Raw genomic sequence first — 20,612 nt, 5'->3', positions numbered from 1 at the left:
AAAGATAATGGCCAAAGGCTCTGCAATCACATCAGCTAATGCTCCGTATCCTCAGATACATTAGATCTGGCCCCATGGATTTTTGTATATCTAACTTTTCTAAATAGTTTTTAACCCATTGTGGGCTGCCCATACCCTCCCCATACTGTGTTGCCTAGTGCAGTAGTCTGGGAGCCCACCTTGCCTGTGAAGATAGAGGAAGATTAGCAATTTTCTAGCCACAGAGCATGACCCTTGAGTATACGGATCCATTAAATTCCTTGCTATTGGGTTTGGAAGTTTGTATGTCAGTTCCTTTAATGTTCTTGGCTGGAGATTGTCTAGTCCCCCCCCTCCCACCAATTTAATCCCATTAACCTGTTTGCATTTGATTTCCATCTCAGATCTAGTAATTTTTATTTTCTCATTTCCATAAGCCACCCTGCCACTATCTGCAAGCTCCTCATTTACCTTATAAAAAATGGAAACAAAGCATTTCTAAGTGTTGATCCATGCCTAGATTATCCCTAAGGTCCAACTCTGCTTGGTTTTTTGGCAGTTTTTTTTCCTTTTCTGATTTCCAGGCACCACTTCTCTTTTCTCATCTATCATTCTTTTGTAGGTTTTCTGCTCTTAAGGTCTGCCACCTTTCTCCATGTTTTCTCCCCTTGCTTGGGATGTAGACTCCAAGTAGCTTCACCAACTTTGATTTAAAGTAATTCTAAATCTCCTCCATGTTCAGATCCTTGTTGTTCAGTCCAGTCTACTTCTCTAACTAATTCCCTTAATTATTTTAAAGTTTGCCATTTTGAAGTCAAGGGCCCTTGTTAGACCTATTTTTTTGTTTATCTCTTCATTTATTTTATATTGAATTAGCTCGTGATCACTTAAGCCAATATTGTCCTCTACCACCAGTTCTTCTATGGTTTCCTTGCTACTTGCCAATGCTAAATCTAAAATGGAATCACTTCTTATTGTTTCAGTGGCTATGTGGTGAAGAAATCTGCCAGGTATCTCATTGAGGAATATCTAGAGCCTACCTTTATTTGTAGTATCTGTCCTCCAAACTATATCTGGTAAATTAGTTTCTGGGAATAATAATTATTCTTAGCGGTATTTACTTCATTACAAACATTAAAGAGCATTCTATTCATATCCAGACTGGATCTGGGGATCTGAAGTATACACCAAATACTTTTTCAGTGGAGCTTCTGTTCCCTGTTTCCTTACAAGTCATTCTGACCCCCAAAAATTGTTTTATCCATTCCATTACTTCTAATTTCTTTAGTCTATACCATCATTTATATACAATGCTACTTACCACCTTTGCCTTTATTTCTGTCTAGATATATACATAAGAATGGGCATACTGGTCAGACCAATGGTCTATCTAGCCCAGCATCCTGTCTTTCAACTGTGGCCAATGCCAGGTACTCCAACAGGTAATCATCAAGTGATCCAACCATAACTCTTCACATATTTTCCATACATACATCTCTCAGTGATTGAGTGTGACATGGTTTTTCATTAAAGATCTTTCATGGCATTCTTCTGGTGGACCCAGGAGACTTGTGTACTGCTGCAAATGCTGCTAGTTGGCACCAAGAAGTTCTGAGGTCACAGTGTGTCACTAAAGTAGTGAACAAGGAGAACTGGCTGGCATAATTTGTTCACGTTTCCAAAAGGCCTCAGAGCAGGTTCTGCACAAGAAGCTAATAAAGAAACTAAGTAGTCACAGATCATAAACTGGCTGTGAGACAAAGTGAAGAGTAGGATTAAATGGTCAATTTGCTTCATAACAGAAAGTTAAAACCAGAGTGCTTTAAAGTTCTATGCTAGGTTCTGCATAGTTTAATGTATTAATGATCTGGGAAGAGGGAGTGGTGAGCAATGAGGGGGTGTAGCAAAGTTATTTAGGTTAGTCAAGATCAGAGAAGTCTTTGCAGAAGTTTAGAGAGTCCTAAACAACCTAGATGCCATGATATGGCAAATTATATTAAACTTTGATATAAACAAAAGTAATGCACATTGGACGGAAAACTAAGCAGACACTGTCCAAGATTCTACATTAGTTCTTTCAGCTTAATAAAGGGACCTTAGCATCGTTGTTGACAGCTCTAATGAAGACTTCTGCTCAACCTTCATCTGGGGTAGAAAACAAACAAACAAGATGTCAGGATGCATAAAGAATAGGATGATAAATAATATGGAGAATTATTATAAAAAACAAAGGTGCAGCCTCGTGTAGAATTAAGTGTTTAGTTCTGGTCACCTTGAACTCTAAAAAAATACTGGAAAACTACAGGGGGTTCAGACAAGGGCAAAGAGAATGAGGAAGGGAAACTCTCATAAAGAAATTGAAAAGTCTTGAGTCCCTTAGGTTAGAATAATGTAGAATAGGATAGATAAAAGGGAACATGACAGAAGTATATAAATTTAAATTTAATGGCATGGCACTGAATAAAATCCAGTTTTTTTTCTGAAAGTGCTCTAGTTGTAATAAGAGTTATCATAAAATATGAAAATGTAAGAATTCTTTGATGTTATGAAGGGGATCAAAATCAAACTAATAGAGTACATCCTGTCCGTAATAAATTGTACACAGTTGCAGAACTGGAATAAGATCATTTGATATAAAAATGGAAAGTGTGTTTTAGGAGGATTTTAAATAGCAGCTATTCAATTTAGATATTCTTTAAATCAGTGGTTCTAGATAACTTGCATCCAAAAGTTTTAAAAGAGCTGGCTAAGAAGCTCAGTGAACCAATAGTACTTTTCAGTAGTACATGGAACACTGGACAGATTTCAAAAGACTGGAAGAAAGTAATGTTCTGCCAAGAATTAAAAGGAGTAAACCAGATGACTTGTATAAGTAAGACTTGTTATATTGACATCGATTCAGGACAAAATAATATAGTGGCTGATACAGGACTCAATTACTAAAAAATAAAGGAGGACAATATAATTAATTCCAAGCAACATAGGTTATGGAAAATAAATCCTGTCAGACTAACTTGATCTCTTTTTTGATGAGATTACATTTTTGGTTGATAAAGGTAATAGAGTTGATGTAACAGATTTAGCCTTCTGTAATACATTTGAATTGGTAAAATGAATATAGCACACATTAATTGGATTAGAGCAGGACTAACTGATAGGTCTCAAAATGTAAATAGTTGTATTTCCAGTGGGGTCCACAGGCATGAGTTCTGGGCCTTACCACTGTATTTAACATTAGTATGAATGATCTGAAAGAAAACACAAAATCCTCACTGACACTTTGCAGATGACACAAAAATTGGTATGTTGATCAGTAAGGAAGAGAATAGGTAATTGTTTCAGAGTAATCTGGACAATTAATTGAACCAGATGTAAGCAAGCAATAAGTAATCAATATGGTTAAGTGTAAATACGTACATCTAGGAACACAGAAGGTAGGCCATGCTTACAGGATGGGGGGACTCTATCCTGAAGTGCAGTGACTCTGAAAATGATTTGGGAGTTGTGGTGACTAACCAGCTGGTCATACTAACCAGTTGAACAGTATGACAATGGCCAAAAGGGCTAATGCAATCTTCAGATGCATAAAAGGGAATCTTGAGACTGAGTAGAGTGGTTATTTTACCTCTATATTTGGCACTGTTGCAACAGCTGCTGGATTACTGTGTCCACTTCAATCAGTTCAAGAAAGGTGTTGATGATAAATTGGATGGTTAAAGATTGGTTAAAGAATTAGAAAGTATGCCTTACCAAGATAGACTCACAGAGCTATCCCTATGGTTAATTGTGCTCCTGGAGGTGGCTGGCATGTCCCTGAAGCCCCCTGAGAAAGTCAGAGCAGGGGTTCTCCCACATGCTCTCCTTGCCAGCAGACACCACTCCTGTAACTCCCACTGATCAATAATGGAGAACTCTGGCCAGTGGAGGCTGTGGGGTCAGTGCCTGTGGATGAGGGGCAGCACATAAAGCCATTGCTGCACATGCCAGCTGCTTTTAGGGGCGGGGCAGGGTGGGGCCAGAGCAGCAGTGGAGCTACTTTGGCTCTGCTGCTCCTAGGGTGGGCAGGAATTGAACCCACCACTCTGTGCTCCCCAGGCAAAGAGACAGTTAATGGGTGATTTGATTATAGTCTAGGAGTACCTACACAAGGAATAAATATTTTATAATACGTTCCTCAGTCTAGCAGAGTCCAACATGATCCCATTTCTGGAACTTGAAGTTAGACAATTTCAGATTGAAAAGAAGGCATACAATTTTAATTGAGGATAATTAACCATTAAAACAATTTACTCAGGGCCTTGGTGGGTTCTCAATCACTGGGAATCTTTAATTCAAGATTGGATGTTTTTCTAAAATATATGATCAGGAATTATTTGGGGCAAGTTCTTTAGGTTGCGATATAGAGGGGACTAGATAATAGCAGTGGTAGCTTCTGGCTTTGGGATCTAGAAATGTATGAATTTGTATAGCTTCAAAGACACAGGTCTTAATGTCTTGGGCTAAAAGATGTTCTCAGTTACATGTTAAGCTATAGAAGAACCCATATGTCATTTTACAGTAGCAGAATCTTACGCAATGTGCTCACAAATATATTGCATTCATTCTTATTTCCACAGAAGTCAATGGAAAATAAAAATGTCCATTTAAATAAGTGGGAAAAGGATGAGACTCAAAACTATCCACAACAAAAATGACTAATTTTTCTTAATTACGATGTATTTTTCTTATAATACAGCTGGTTCATGAGGTTTCAAATAGATATAACTTTACAGAAAGTTGAAAGCAGTATTAACAAGCTGCATATGAGATAAAGGTAGACAGAGATACATTAGGGAAGTAAATTTCCAGTCAGGGTAATTTTTAAATGACCTCTAAATTAAAAACAGTTTGATTATGTGCTGTTTGAAGAAAATTAATCATTCTCTTTTTCCTTCAAAGTATATTCAGGTGAAACCAATTTTCCAAGCCAAAGTTAAAGAAGGACACAAATTGGACTTCAGAAGGTGGTTGCAACTGCAATAATAGAGGGACTAGTGTTTCTCTGTAATAAAGAAAAGGTGGGCATGACAAAACTATTTGAGATGATTAGAGGGTGAATAATAATAAGTTTTCAACAAAACCAAGCAAAATCCAGCATTAATTTATTTCACAAATGATGGTTATTGATGTTCAGAACAGTTGCCCACTGTGACTCAATCAGTTACTGAGAAGATGGAAACCTTGAAATATGCAAACCCTTGTTAGGAAGGTGAACAGTTCTGGCTTTCCACCTATCTGAAATATTATGCACTAAACTGCATCAAAAATTTTGTTAGAAAATTCATCAATGCAATTGCTGTCCTAAAATATGTTTCAGACAAGCAGCCACTACTTCTTATTCTTCAGTTTTAATTTCTTCTGTCAGTTGTGGTCTTGTTAGATGCAAATAAGATGAAGATTCAGCCAAGGTGAAATGGTATGTTACAGCTTAACTCAAACTCCTATGTCTTCAGAAGAGAATCTTCCTGTTTGCTGCCCTTACTTTCTGGTTCTAGTGATGGAATACAGCCATTGAATTACCCTGAGTCACCCATTTGCTGGGCAGTTAAGATTTTTTTTAAATTTGATTTAATAACTGAGAATTTTATTGGACCAACTTCTGTTGGTGAAGGAGACATGTTTTTGTGCGTACACAGAGCTCTTCTTCAGGTATGGGAAACTTACTCAGTGTCTCAGATAAATACAAGATGGAACAGACTATTTAGCATAAGTAGTTCATACAAATTTCAGGGGTTCATTAAAGGTGAAAGAGTCCTGTTAACACCCCTACAGTCAGTCATAGGGAAGAAAGAAAGGGGAAAAGGAAAGCAACCGGAAGGAGAGGTTGTTAGTGGGTTTTAGATTGTTGTAATCAGCCATAATACTACATCATCTGTATTCATTATCTCACCCACCTGCTCTCTCTAATATCCTTGGACTGACAGTTACACCATTTCAATCCAGATATTTCACATTGGAAATTCAAACTTGGCTATCTTGATTGGACATGTCACTTTTTTCCTGATAACTCTTACAATCTGTTTTCTAATAAAAATAATCTATACTACTATAAAAGGAGAAGTTTCTGTCTTGCCCTCTATCACAGAGAACATCTGAGAATACACTGGAAGACTTGAGAAGTCTAGGCCTGGGGCATGTCCTTCAGTAGCCTAATGAATAAGGTATCAGCCTCCAACACCTGAGTTTCAGTCCTAGGAGTAGCTGGGTAGCTAAATCATGAATAGCCTCTCCCTTTGTGGGTTCCAGAACTAGCTGCTCCAAGAAGCAGTCATTTAAGGTAGCAAGAAATTTTATCTCTGCATCCTGTCCTGAGGTGACATGTACCCAGTCAATATGGGGATAGTTGAAATCCCCTACTATTATTGAGTGTTTTAATTTGATAGCCTCACTAATCTCCCTTAGCATTTCATAGTCACTATCACTGTCCTGATCAGGTGGTCAATAATATATCCCTACTGCTATATTCTTATTATTGGAGCATGGAATTACTATCCATAGAGATTCTATGAAACATGTTGGTTCATTTAAAGTTTTTACTTCATTTGATTCTACTTTTTTTCACATACAATGCCACTCCCCCAGCAGCACAACCTTGTCTGTCCTTCCAATATATTTTGTACCCTGGTATGACTGTGTCCCATTGATTGTCCTCATTCCACCAAGTTTCCGTTATGCCTATTATATCAATATCCCCCTTTAAAACTAGGCACTCTAGTTCATCCATTTTACTATTCAGACTTCTAGCATTTGTGTACAAGCACTTTAATAATTTGTCACTATTTATCTGTCTGTCATTTCCTGATGTGTTAGATTCTTTTTCTTTTGATTGTGTCTCATCTGATCTGACCCAGACTTCCTGACTAGAACACAGAGCATCTCTATTAATGGGACCTCCCCTAATAGATGTCTCTGTCTGATCCATGTGCTCCTCCGCACCCTTCGGCTATATAAATATAATATTTTGAGATGTGTATGTGAGACAGATTATAGGGAAAATATTTATTTATTTATTTATTTAAAAATAATCTGCAATCTATCAAGTTTAATTCTTGTGACTCCAATGGTGCATTTCAATGCAAGGTAACTTAGCAATGTACACTCAATTTGCCATTTACAACCATAAAAGATAGCAAGCAGTATTTCAATCATGACATGGATTGATTTATTATTTGAAAATAAGAAGAGTGCACTGGTGGAGAAGATAGTGAAAGTGCTGCACCATCTACATCTACATGAAATGAGCCTGTCCTCCAAAAAAATAAAGAAAATGGTAAGAAAATATGACACATACTAGAAGTTTGGATTTTCCTTTTCTGAATCAGATGAATGCTTGTTGCCTCTTGGTGTTATAATAGAATATATCTTATATTTATATTTATAACGTTTGATTAGAGAGGAGATTGGGTCTTTATATAGCACAAACACTCACATTTTATTTTAAAAATGAAAATACATTATAGTGTTCAAAGTGAGACAGCTATTTTGGTTTTAAATAAAAAAATAACACAATGTGGGTTTTTTACAATTTTGTTAACATTTTGTGTTGATTATTGTTTCGTTTTCTACATTGTACATTTATACATTGTGTTTTCCCAGTTTGAACATGAAATTTTGCTTGCAACATTTTTTTGAACTGTAGTTTTACTGAAACTGTTTGGTTTCAAAGATCTTGAAAAATGTCTCTGAGTACCTGTGGCTAGAAATGAATATAATTACATCAGTTTATATTAAAATGGAAAGGAAACGTACATTATTCGCTTATAGAGTTATAGTTTACAGACATAAGTGGGAACTGAAGGAATAGGGAAGAGACCCTGGTATGTCTATGTAACTATATTTTGCTCTTATTTTGCTTAGGTTTGTTAGCCATTCAGCAGATAGACTGGTATTTTTTTCATTGTAATCAACTTTGTGACTCAACACCAGCTATGTTTGTATTAAATAAAGGGATAGCTGAAATATAGTTATCAATGTTTGCAATTTTATGGAAATACAGACAAGTAGGACTGTTCTACATTGTTCCAAAAGAAAGGATTCACAATTAGCAGAAAGAACTTTGCTAAACAGGGGCTTGACTTTCAGAGCTCTATGGGTATGTCTACACTAACCCACTAGTTCAAACTAGGGTGGCTAATGTAGGCATTCAAACTTGCAAATGAAGCCTAGGATTTAAATAAGAGGTGCAATGATGTGTAACAGTTAATCTGAACTAAGGACTTAGTTCGGATTAACTTCTGACAGCCGTGCGTAGCCACGGGCAGTCAGTTTAAACTAAGGGGATTTAAAAATGGTGCCCACCCGGGATATTTAAACCCCGGGCTTCATTTGCAAGTTCAAATGCCTACATTAGCTACTCTAGTTCGAACTAGGGGGCTAGTGTAGACATACCCTAAGAGAGCAAAGGAAGGTTATTCTGGGCAGCAGGCTATATACTCTCCCCTGCTTGCACTAATATGAACTATTTCACATACACACCCATACATCCTTCACATGCATACACTCTCTCACACACACACTGTTCAAAGACCAGAGCTTAAATAGGCATCATTAGGAACCTCTTTCTTGTGTTAATTGGGGTGGAGCTGTGTTTCTTCTGCCCTGCTTGCTAAGAGCTGGGAGCTGAAATAATTTTGAGAGTGATGGGCAGAAGTCATAACTAAAAGGTGGATGGCATCAGATGGTGACTGACAGCCAGCAAGGTGATGGTGAAGAGATGTGATGAGAAGCCATCATGGTGGTGGTGGAGAGCAGTAAGCAGGTAGATAGCAAGTCACCAGTGGAGTGATTAACATGCCTCTTTACTGTCCCTTGCCCAGGATGGGAGGCAAAGTCTGCAAATGAACTTCTGAGCTCTGGGTCTGCCCTGACCAAGGGCAGCAACTGTGAGTAGGATGCGGAGAAGGGTTTGGCATGTGAAGGGGTAATTTAGATTTCTGGATTTAGGAAACTGAGAGGAAAAGGACATACGTGGGGTGGTGGGATTTTACTCATGGTTGATGTTTATGAACTGTGTCCGTAGTGTTTTTCCAAATGAATGTCAAGTTACTTTTCTCCCTATTACTAAAAGTTTCTTTCCTACACTCATACTCTGAGCTTGCAAGTGGGGAAGTATTGCTTTTCAGAAGCTCCGAAGGGTGATGTGTGAATTTCCCAGGTTATTGGGTGGGGGCTTAAACCCATTCAGTGTTGGATGGATAGAGAAGAACCTCTAGATATTGATCCCGGGCCTGGCTACTGCTGGCTCCACCTGGCCATGCATATAATAATTACAATTAATAATTTTCCTCAAGAATTGTTAATAATGGGCCACAGTGCCTTTTGCAGCTGCAAAGGTTGGTCTCAGGGGAAAAAAAAATTTGGGAATCCCTGTTTTATTGTACTAACTTCTGTTGGTGAGAGAGACAAGCTTTTGAATAATACAGAGTTCTTTGGGTCTTGAAAATAGCACTAGGACATCACAGCTAAATACAAAATCTAACACACAGTTTAGCATTAGTAGTTAGCACATTCTAAGGTAAAGTAGTCCATTAAAACCCTGTAGTCATAGGACAAAAAAACATTAGTGGGTTACAGTTTATTGTTAATAGACATAAATCCAGTGTCTTTATTAAGACCACGATTTTTATAGTCTAGCAAAGTTATGAAATTAAATGTAAGTTTGTCCCTCTCAAGATATTACTTTAACCAAATTCTATCTCTAATATCCTGAGACCAACATGACTACAACAATGTTGCATATAAGAATAAGCAGAGTCAACTTAACACAACTCTTTTGACCACTACTAGGTCCAGAAAATATGCTAGCTGTACTTTGCAGACAAATATGTCCAATGATGCTGACAGCTCTCCTTGTCAATACTGCTAGATCTTTCCCTGTTCATAGCTATCAGGAGGTAATCTGCTAGTGTGACCAGGACCAATTTTGTACTGTCTGTGTAGCTCTGTACTCTCAGAAATTAAACTCATGCCTGAACATGGACATTCTCAAACCATAACTGTGTGTTGGAAAATAGAAAAAAACTTAATTTTAAAAATTATGAAATTCTGAATCAGAATTCAGTGCAAAGCTGAATTTTATTGTTTCCTCGTGTCTCTTCCTACTCTCCTGTCATATATTCAGGCCTAAATAAAGGATGGAGAAAAAGAATCAGAAATGCTTATATTAATATAACTTTAAGATTTTATAAGGCACAGTGAATCCTGTGATGATGAATGTAGAAGAAATACCTAGAGAGCTCCATACATTGGTCTATTGTTGTCTGAAAGAACTGAAATCCCACTACATCTCATATTTGCCTTTTCTCCCAGCTTGCCCTCAATAATTTCATTCACCTCTAAAATTAACTAGATTGTTACTAAACACCCATCAACACTTACAATGCTGCTGCAGCACAACTGCATTGATACAGCTGCAGTGCTGTAGTGTTTAATGCAGGGGTTGGCAATAATTTTTATGGGGGTCAGTCCAAGATTTTGGTAAGTGGTTAAGGGCCACACGTTTCTATGGAGGGGTGTGTGGTTTGAGATGGAGGTTAGATGCAGAAGGGAGATTGGGGTAGGAGACTGGGGTGCAGGAGAGGGTGTGGGGCCTGAGAGGGAGTGAAGGAGGGGGTTGTGATGGGGCAGGGGATTGAGGTGCAGGGTCTGGGATGGGCCATGGGTGCAGGAAAGGATTCTGGCCTGGGGAGGGCTGTAGAAAGGAGTGCATGGTCTGTGAAGGAACTGTGACCTGGGGCAGAGGGGGAGAAGGATGCAGAGGGTTTGTTGGGTGTTGACTTGGGGCAGGGGATTCAGATGCAGGGTCAGAGAGAGTGTATATGTGCAGGAGAGGATTCTGGCTGGGGGAGAAGTATAAGAAGGTGTGCAGGGTCTGGGAGGGAATTGTGATTTGGGGAGTGGAGTGCAGAGGGTTTGGGTGGTAACCTTGGGACGGAGAGGATGGTGACATGTAGCAGGGAATTGAGGTGTGAGAGGGGGGGGGGTCAGGTGCCAAAAACAGGCTCTGGCTAGTAAGTGCTTATCTAGGTGACTCTTGGCCAGCAGCCCAGCAAAACCCTCAGGCAAACTCCCTGGCTGTCAGCAGACCCAGACTGCTCAAAGTGGCTGACTGCTCCATGCGGCTCTCTGCACCACATGCTGGGGAGGGAGGGAGGCTTCACATGCTACCCCTACCCCCAGCATAATCTCTCAGCTCCCTTGGGCAGGTTTCTGTATCTTGCCCATCCCTGGTTTAATGAAATGATTTGTACACCAATGGCGTAGCTTTTCCCATCTGCATAAGTTCTCCATCTCCCCAAAAGATAGCAAATGAGCGAATAGGACCTTCCCACTGACACAGTGCTGTCTGCTCCAGGGATAGGTTGATATAATTGCATCACTCAGGGGTGTGGGGTCTGCATAATGTAGTTATACTGAGTTAAGTTGGTAATGCAGAGCTTACAATTTCTTGCACACATAGCTGTTATGTGTGTACAGTATATGCACACACTTTAGACCTATTATAGAAATAGATAGTAAACTTAAGTGTGTCTGCGTTCTTTGGGTTGTGTTGGAGATACTGATTTAACTTCCCTTCAGTGAGAAAAGCAACTCTCCTTTCTCTCGGGGTTTATATTTCTATTTTTCCTCTGCCTCAGCTCTACAAATCTAGGCTCAGACCCTGAGTAGAGATAAATTGAAATAGCTTCATTGACTTCATGGATCTATTCAGAGTCAGTCTGTCCTCTAACTCCAAACTCTATCCTTTTCCTGAAGGAGACATCATGAAGTGCACAATATTACATAGTGGGTCAAATTAACCTGTGGTGTAATTCCATGGATTGGAGTGGAGATCTTGCAGGGATGAATTTGGCCAATACCATTTGCTGAACAGCAAATATATAAGGAAAATCAGCACTAATTATTAAATTACTATATTTAAGCAGCAAATGTTTTTGTAGTTACTTTTGCGTAGGCTGAAGGTCTGCAAATATCAGGGCTTTAGTATATCTTTAGTAATACCCTTGGCTTTTAATAAATGACAGATTTTTAGAATGTAGACTCCTTTTACTCATTCATCAGAATTACAAATTTAATGGGTATAAGGTGACCTATACCATGCTTATGTTAGAAAACTAATGGTTTTTCAAGCGAAATGGGGCTAGAACATTGTGGGATTGTATTTATAATAAAAGGCTAACAATTATGTATAGTGCCTACCTAGCATTAGTCGGAAATATCCTCTCCCCGCTCCCCGAATGAAAATGCTAAGAGGGAGGGAAATGGTTCTATAAACATTTTAGGCAGGCAGACAGACAGAAAGGACAAGACTCATTTATTATTCTAAAGGGTGACAAATCATTTCTATTTTACAAGTGAAAATGATTATTTTTCAGTAATGGATCTATGAATAGGTGCACTGAGTTCTGGGGACTAGGTATGTAGAATTCCACTCTGTGTCATCAAATCCTTGTAGCCTTTGCAGAGTTCTTCTAAACCGAATACACAGCTTTATCTTTTCCAACATCAGTCCTTCAGGCACAAATGGTTCATTAGGATATCAGCATTTACCTTCATCACATATCTACCATGCCTGCCTCACTCTCACAGCAGGACCCTTGCATTTCTCCTACCCTGCCAGGATTTCAATCTGTTAGAGGCTAACAAAACTGATTTATTTTTATTCAGAGTTTCAAGCTTCTGTCTTATTGGCTTCTCTAACATACTGTTCCCATACATAGATGAATTTGCGACTTCTAAACATACAAGTCACACTGTTGCAGACACATGTTGAGAATTTACAGCTACATGTAATGACTAACATTGACTTCGATTGGTCCACTAACAGATGGATTTCCAGTTTCATTTTCACAAACATGATTTACAATCGAACCTTTCCTTTCAATTTCACCTTTCTATATTTCTACTATTGTGAGTCTGATTTTGTATTATTTTTGAATTTCCTCTTATTGTGTTTTTTACTAGTCAGCCATTCAAATACATATTGAGTCACATATTTCTGCTGTAATGTTTCATGTGCAAGTTATGATATACATAATATTTTTCTGGTATACAAAGCCTTAAATTTTATCTCTTGTTCTTGAATGCTTTCTAGCATTCTCTTAGGCTTACAGGGTTTTGGCTTATCCAATTTACACCTGCCCTTCAAGGATTTTTATTTCTTTTATTTCCTGATACAGATTATCTCTCATTTGATCTTGGACTGATGTCAAATCTTTTCTCAACAGCTGGGGGAGATATATATGTGGTCATTACAGCTCAGACCTCTCAAAGATAAGACACTGAATTCTTGAGCAATGTGCTTTGATTGGGCTCAGGAGTATTTCAAGAGCTGGTAATATTTAGCTCAGCTGTGATTTCTTGAAACATAAACTTTCCTCAGAGTCTATCCCTTTTATGTGTATAAATACAGAGTGCAGTGTGTTCATATACTTGGTGCTAGTTCTCGGAATTACAGGATCCAAAAATGGAGGCAATGAATCATCTGGCTGAAATCCACAATGCAGCCAATATGGTTCAAAGTTATGTTCTCAAATCCTGTTTTTGATTAACTAACACAAATCCAAAGGTGTATTAAAAACAATTACTAACATACACTAAAGGTTACATTAAATGTTAACATCTTGTTGGAGTGACAACTAATTCAGATTTCTGCAAACCCAATGGTCAGTTCAGCATGTTTTTTTTTTCAAAAATGGGAATAAGCAATGATCAAATTTCTCGATGTAAATGCAAGCATAACAATTGAAGGACATATAACACTTACTAAGCAGAACTTGGCTATAACAAATAGCTCTAAAGTACATGTTCATCAACAAAGTCTCTGCTAGGGAGAAATTTTTTATTTTGTTCATTTTGAAAATAAAATGAGCTACCCTACATTTATCCAGGGATCTTTGTATGACCTTGATCCCACAATGGGATTCACCCATGGGGACTCTGGGTATAAGGATCTGCCCAGAACCCACTGTATCCTCAAGGTCAGTATTAGAAGAATTCCCAGCCATAGCTTTAATAACTGGGGAATTGCAGTCCTCCATAAGAACAAATTGAAATGATGCATGCTACTAGTTTTAGAAGGTGCAATTCTGGTTTGAAGTATCTCGACAATGATCCGACGACTTCATTCTAGTCTATACATGAAGATAATAAGGATGTGGCATACATTTTTTGTGGGCAACACTGATGTCAATGTCAGTGTTATAAATTATAGACCTTTCTAGTATATTTTCATGTTTAAATGCTACTGTTGACTTAAACAAAACAAGATACAAATATAAATTAGCTTATGTTAAAATCATAAAATTCCATGTATTAAACACTAAGGAGTTTCATAAATATCTTGATCATTTACTATTCTGGTTAGGGGTCATATAAGTACATAGGGAGGGAAAAGAGGACATTTCAGATCATGTGATCAGTATAATTCCAGACTTCTGCAGGATACATAATGAAATGGATTATAGAAATCAGATAAGGCCAAGACTTCTTGGATCATTAAGTCGTTTCCCCTGCAAATATAGTTGCACTCAAGAGACAATGACTTAGATATTTTAAATCCCCAGTTCACAAAGCTACTATCCTTGCTGCACTCAAGGTGCTTGTAAAATCCATTGTATTTAGGTTCTTATATGACATTGAGCCTTTAAAGGGTAAACTACACAGGTGGCTGTGTATCACGTGTAGTGGTTTGTATAGTTTTCTCACCAGGAGAAAATACACATAAATGATGAGTTTGGGTTTTTTGTAAGCCAGAATGTTATGTACTCATATTTGTTATTACATGGTTCTATAAGTGTGGCTTGTATATGAACTGTACCATTTTGTAGGTATTTCCCTCCCAAAATTAAGACAAGAAGAAATAAATACCATAAAACCCTCCAGGTTTATTCTTAAATACCATAAACCCTTTAGGATAATTCTTAAAGGCTCCCCAATGTGACCTACCTTCTTTGTGCTGATCTTTAATGTTTATTTCAGTGGGGCTCCATATAAGCAGAACAGTCTATCCACATGTTTCATATTTGTAGGGATGGGGCTTTAGATTGCAAAGATTTTGAAGACCATGGATGACATAGCTGTGTGTGTGCTAGACCACTAAACAAGGTTTTGGTATTACTACTAATAAATCTTAGTCAAAAGGTCAAGCCTTAAATTCTCAACTTCTTCTGAATATATGTCAGACCCCAAAAGTAATTTTCACATACAGTGAAACTTGTGTTAAGCAAGAACCCAAAGGACCAGCAAAAATTGGTTGCCTGTCTAAGAGGTGGCCTTTAGCTAACCATCAAACAAAGCAGTGTTAGAAAACCTGAACACTGTTAAGGGATCCTTTAAGACAGGATATTGTCTTTCAGATGTGGTCTTTATTGAAGGTTTCTTAAATAGCAATATTGTCTCCTTCCTTTTGTCATTAAGTAGTTAGTGCAGTATACATACATAGTGTTTTACAAAACACAGAATAAGAGACTGTCTCAGATCCAAAGATACTGCAGTGTACCATAGGCAAGACCAAACACAACAACAGAAAACAGTTCAAATGTAGGAGCATGTGTCAACACTAGTGATAGGAAATAAGCAAGAGAATGGTTTGAGGAAGAAATTGAATTAGAGGAGTTTAGATGAATCAGGAGAGTGTGTGCTTATAATCTATGGGTTTTTTTTTACTTTATTCTATTCAATTATACATTTTCTGTTGCTATATTGTACAGAAGTCCTCTGAAACTCTGAATCATTACCTCAGAAATAAGCATTTGTAAAAACGTTGATGCAAACATATCCTTATGTTATTATTTAATTCTCTAAAGTTCTTTGGGAACCACTCCCTACTCAACTATCATCTGAATCCAAACCAGCTACAAACTAAAATTAATATATCAGTAGATGGGAACCAGTCTTTTTGCATGGGAGTAGGCATTAATGTATTTATTATTACAGGTTAAGTGCCAATAATGAACTTGGCATTGTACAACATATACAAACAGTACTTGGACAGAAGAGCATGCATTCAGAGTAATTGCAGAATAGACACAGGAATTACGCAAGCACAGGAAAGCACAAAGAAAAGAAAAAGTAGAAGTTTTAAGGATTTAAGGTTTTGTTTTGGGTTTTATAGGCTTTAAGAAAGAAGTGAGCCTTCCCTTTATGGATCCCTACTAGCATTTTTAGATGCTATACTGTGAATTACTATACTGTGAATTACTATACTGTGAATCTATTTGAATTGCTAATTCTAAGTAGCCATAAACATACAATTGCAGTACATTGTTGATTCCACTAGAGGGGCCAATTGTTCCTGTGTGATAAATGCTTTGCTCTAACACTGTCAAGTGGCTAGCCTCCTAAGAATGCCTATTAGTTGTCACTATAGGTACAAAACAAAACAAAAATCAGTGTAAAAAGTTATTTGCCCTGGTAATAAATTACCAGACAGCCTACTGAACTTTCACATAATGTTCATTTTACAAAAACCTATAGGAACATACAAATGGTTCTGAAATTAGGTTTAAATATTAAGGCTTGTATTACCACCACCTGTAAGTGGCATTTGCAGCTTGACTTAAGGATATATTATATACTTATAGCCTCATTCTATTTTGAAACTGAATTATTTATCATTGAAATAAATTTGAGGTTATATTGGAAGAACTACTACATCAAGGGCCAGATTCTAATACTCCTGCTCACACAGAGAATTAATTTGACCCCATAAGCAGTACTATTGAAATCAGTGCGATTATACACATAGTCAGGTACCACTCACCATGAGTAAAGGTGGCACAATTTAGCCTTAAGTAAAAAAAAAAAGTCTATTCAATATATTATAATCTGAGATCAGTTTAGCCTTTTAAATAATGTTATGGTAAACCACATTGTTTTTAACTCAAACCTGTTAAATAGCAGTTTAGTTTATAATTACATTTTTAAAGCATGGGTAGACATAGAGATTTACTAAGCCCCCTATATTTGTTTTTGATGAGTTGAAATATTGATGAGTCTCCGTACTTAGTCCCTTTACATTTGCTAATCTGCTCTCCAACTGCGTACCTGCTGCAGCAGATGAGAAAGCATTGGGAGAGAGGAAATGGAAATGCTGTAGAACAAAGTATAGCTAATAATATTTATTAATGCATGCAGAGAACTATTAAATTAAAAAAATTAATAGAGGTCAAAAGCCAGCCTTTAATTCTCTTCAGGCAAAAGAAAGAATTTATTAAAAAGCTGAAAAGGTATCCACAGAGAAACTTTCCACATTTGCTTTATGTGCATGAAATATAGACATCGTCTTGACATTCAGTTGATAAAAAAGATGAAATGAAATCAAAATGAATGCTAAAACAGTTCAAATAAGGAACATTACTAGGGAAGGACACTTACTGTTTTTGACATAGTCTATTCTACAGATGCTGCTGAAGTTAAGCAGAATGCCACTTCATAGAGAATTTCTTTGTAGAGCCAAGCCTCACTATTCTCCTTTTTCAATGCAGATGAGCTTAGCATAGCATTATTCTACACAACATAACAAAACTGAAAATGTAAAAGAAGGATAGCCAGCACTTTGGACTGTGTGATCTGTCACAGAAAATGGCACACAGAGGAAACAAATCACAACATGCATCAAGTATTCATCTCTGCTGACAAAAACTTGTGTTTTAATTTTAATGTCAAGATAAGTTTTGACTGCATAACAACAAAACTATCAGAAAGTGATGCAAGTGAGATTTTGCTTTGTTTTTTGTTCTTATCCTCACCATAGATACGATTCTCAGTACAAAGTTCTTAAAATCTGTGAAAGGCGGAAAGAAAAATAAAGAATTCTTGGATAAATTTCTCCATAACAATTTTAACAGATTTTTACAGATAAATGAAAAGTATTGCTTAGTCCTGCTCCTACTGAAGCCAATGGCCAAAACTCATATTTACCAAATTGGAGAGAAATTCATCTTGGGGGGTGACGGCGACATAACCAAGTTGTGCCACCTGAATCCCAAATAAGCTGTCAAAATAAGACTTATATGGGATTTGTATAGACCATGCGCGAGGCCCTTGCAGAGAAGTGAATTTCACCTCGGCAGTGGGCCAGGTTCATTGTATCATATGAATCAGGCTTTTTTCTTTACACTTCATTCTCCTGGATTACAATTTAACTGTTTGTGCTACTTTAATATTGTTTTTTTCATCTATCACTATTTTCCACATTAACCATCAATGAATTTCATACTGGCTCTGAACTTTAGAGAAAACAAGATTTCAACCTGGGAGGGGAAGATCAATTTCCAAAGCAGCAAATTATCATTTTGTATTAATTTTTTAATGTTTTACATATTTGTGATGTCTCACAAATTACACAAAATGAAGAGTTCTATTTATAATTAACAATCAGGAATGAGGTTGGGTGCAGATTGTTGGAGAAGAGATACAGCTTTGAAAGACTAAGCAAAGATTGTTCTAGGTACAGCCATATATAAATGAAAATGAAAAGCAAGTTTATTATTTTCAGATGCTTCTTGGACTTGTATAAATAAAAATGTATTTTTAAATTAGAACAGGAAAAGAAGTCATATTCTGTACTCACTCACTTGGGTTCAGAGCCCCAGAATCATGTGATTATATTAGTTGACTTGGTAAATATAGGTTTTTGAACTTCCACAAAAAAACCCAACCAAGATACTCTATTGAATATTAACTAATATTAATTGATGTATTGTTGTATCATGCAAGCAAGGTAGTCATAAACTTCAACAGACCTTTATGTACCAGAGGTGAAACCTCTTTACAAAGCTGCTGCTGCCCCCTCTGTAGCTCTCACTCAGGCCTGGCCCATCTCCTCCCCCCTCCTTCCTGTTTCCTGTGCTTCCAGATTCCCAACAGCCAGTGCTCCCAGTTCTAATAATTACAAACAGCATCTAAAACACCACATGTATAAAGTTTAAGGCCAGAAGAGACACTAAATCTGGTCTCAAGTATCAGAGGGGAGCCGTGTTAGTCTGAATCTGCAAAAGCGGCGAGGAGTCCTGTGGCACCTTACAGACTAACTGAAGTGTAGGAGCATAAGCTTTCGTGGGCAAAGACCCACTTCGTCAGATGCATGGGAAAATCTGGTCTGACCTTCTTAATTTAGCAGGCCATTAAATGGCCTCCATATTAAGTTCAGTAACTTATTTTTCACTAATGCATAAGTTGTATTTGGCTAAAATATATCTTCCAGAAAGGCATCTTCTCTTGAGATGAAAAGAGGGAGAATCCCCCACCTCCCTTGGTACTCTCTTCCAATGGCTAATCATGTTAAAAATGTGTGCCTTATTTCCATTTTGAATTTGTCTGCTTCAGGTTCCAGAGATTGGTTCTTGTTTGCCTTTCTCCACAAGATGAAAGAGCTGGTTAGTACCTGGCATCTGCTCCCCTTGAAGGTCCTTAGACACTGTAATCAAATCACTTCTCAATCTTCCTTTTGATAAGCTAAATGGATTGAGCTCTTTAAATCATTGTGACGCATTTTCTCCATTGAATCATTTTTTGGTGGGTCTTTTTTCTGCACTGTCTCCAGTTATTTAACATTCTCCTAATTCCAGGAGGAGTAACAGTTAATTCAAACTAAGGACTTAGTTCGAATTACCGTTTCACTGCCGCGTGTAGCCACGGGCAGTTACTTTGGACTAGCGGAATTTAAAAATGGTGACTGGACGGGAACATTCAAATAAAGCCTGGGATATTTAAATCCCGGGCTTCATTTGCAACTTCGAATGCCTACATTAGCCTCCCTAGTTCAAACTAGGGGACTAGTGTAGACATACCCTTACAGAGTCACTGCTTTGCAGGGTACAGTAAGTCATTCAGCAGGTCTGACCTGCATTATCTTCTAAACGTATGGCCTTACTGTATTAAAACACATTTTTGTTATTGAGCAATCTAGATCTCTCTGTATTATCACACTATCCTCCTCATTATTTCACATCCACCAATCTTTGCATCATCTAAAAATTTTATCAGCAGTGATTTTATATTGATTTCTAGATCACTGAGAAAAGGTTGAACAGCTTAGTACAAAGAGCCCCACTAGAAACACTGCTCCCCCCCCTTCGATGGTTTTTGAGATCTGTCAATTAATCAGCTCTTAATCCATATTACATGGGTTTTATAGGTATTGACACACCTGCCACATTTGATTATACATGTGCAGTTACCTTTCTCGACCAAATTTATAATCTCCTCAAAGAATAAACTCAGGTTTCTAGGTTAAATTTTCCATAAAACTCAGGATGTAAGTGAGTAGTCAAGCTGACTACTCGCTTCCCCGCACCTTGATGCCTCTGTATCAAAGGCAGCAAGAGGTGGGGAAGCAGGAGCTGGTGCTAAGGGGAGCCAGCTTAGGGGAGCTAGCTGGTGCTAAGGGGAGACAGCAGCTTGGAGGGGGGAGCAGGGAAGATTGCCATGAAGCAGCCCCTGTTTGCGGCGTCCTGGGCTGGCTTTGGGCAGAGGCTACTCTTGGACCCTCCGTGGATAGGGGCAGATAGACCTTGCCTGAGCTGGAACTGAGCAATCCTGGCTCAGCCCTGGCTAGTGATAGGTCCGGGAGCTACCCCCACTGCACCTCT

The sequence above is a fragment of the Pelodiscus sinensis genome, chromosome 5, assembly GCF_049634645.1.
Source record: "Pelodiscus sinensis isolate JC-2024 chromosome 5, ASM4963464v1, whole genome shotgun sequence".
Lineage (NCBI taxonomy): Eukaryota > Metazoa > Chordata > Testudines > Trionychidae > Pelodiscus > Pelodiscus sinensis.
The sequence above is the reverse complement of the archived record's forward strand: the minus strand, read 5'-3'. Positions refer to the sequence as shown.